Source organism: Rhinoderma darwinii, chromosome 6 (assembly GCF_050947455.1).
Source record: "Rhinoderma darwinii isolate aRhiDar2 chromosome 6, aRhiDar2.hap1, whole genome shotgun sequence".
NCBI classification, from domain to species: domain Eukaryota; kingdom Metazoa; phylum Chordata; class Amphibia; order Anura; family Rhinodermatidae; genus Rhinoderma; species Rhinoderma darwinii.
Window position 1 is genome coordinate 31,138,489 of NC_134692.1, and position 1,653 is coordinate 31,140,141.

Consider the following 1,653-nt stretch of genomic DNA (forward strand, 5'->3'; position numbering starts at 1 on the left):
CAGGGAGGGGGGTGCTTAAGAGTCCATTCACATGTAGCATTTGAGGTGCAGTTACAACCGCATTAAAGAAACGCAAATTTCACCTGTAAAAACAGAAAGTTTCCGCCATAAGATAAAGCGCACATTTGACAACCATTTTATGTACCTTAGGTGTCCTCGGTTATCATATAAATAACTACACATTAGAAGATATTTATACATTTATCCATAATGGTCTAGGTGTGGTAATACAGAGGTTTATAGTGATATGCGGGATGTGCGATATCACTTTTTGCGTAACTTTAACCCCCAGTATACCAAACTTAGGCTTTGTTCACATCTGCGTTGGGGTCCCGTTCAGACAGAAACCTCCGACGGAACGTCCGAACAGGACCCTGAACAGACACAAACTGACACCGACGGAAACCAGGTTTCCATTTCCATCACCATTAATTTCAATGGTGACGGAGCAGATGCCCGTGGTTTCCGTTTGTCTCTTGTGCACCGGATCTGTCGTTTTGCCAAAAGCAATAGTGTAGTCGACTACGCTATGGTGATGGAAACGGAAACCTCTGGTTTCCGTCGGTGTCAGTTTGTGTCTGTCTCTGATGGAACGTCAGAACGGGATCCCAATGTAGATGTGAACAGAGCCTAACCCCCTGGTTATCTGGCAGGCTAGATTGGTTTTTTCTAGGATACCCTGATCAGATGCGCTGGTGCTCACAATTTTACAGATTTCGCTGTGAGTAGTGTTGGCTAGACTTCCACTCTTAGGCTGGGTTCACACGCGCACATTAACGTCCGTAATGGACGGACGTATTTCGGCCGTAAGTCCCGGACCGAACTCATTGCATGTACGATGCTAGGAGTCCCTGCCTCTCTGCAGGACAACTGTCCCGTACTGTAATCATGTTTTCAGTACGGGACAGTAGTTCCACGGAGAGGCAGGGACTCCTAGCATCGTACATAAGTATGATGCTAGGAGCCTGGCTCCCTGCACTGAGTTCGGTCCGGGACTTCCGGCCGAAATACGTCCGTCCATTACGGACGTTAATGTGCTCGTGTGAACCCAGCCTTACGTGTATACTCTGTGGCCTATTAGCCAAGCAGCATTTGTGTATGATCGCTGTATCCACACGTTTTATAATGCGCGGGACGCGGTTATGACGGATCGGGCAAGTTTGCCCATAACCAATATGGCGCTTGTAATGAGCTCTATAACAATGCGCAGGGACACACACAGCGGCTGCATTCGGCCCCACTAATCTGCACTTGAACCTGGAAATTATCGTTTCATTTTGGACATGCGCATTCAACTTTAGTGGACGCCGATAGTTGAGCGGAGGGGCAAGATCGAGGTTATTGAAACCTTGTATTCACACTTCATTATTTACACTTGTGAGCCTTTTTAATTAATTGTCACACTAAAAGTTACGTTCACTTCACTTTAATTTTGCCTATGTTTAACGTATACATCAGGGAAAAGCTCCCGATTTCTACATTAATCGTAGGCTGGGGTGTGATTTCATTAAGGGGTCCGGTCTGATCTAATTTAGAGTTCTGGACCCCTTTAATTTTCATTGCACTTTCACAAAAAAAATCTTAGAAATATGCATAAGCCATCAGTTTTATTGTAAGTGTTCTGCTCCTTTAATACAACACACAGATCATATA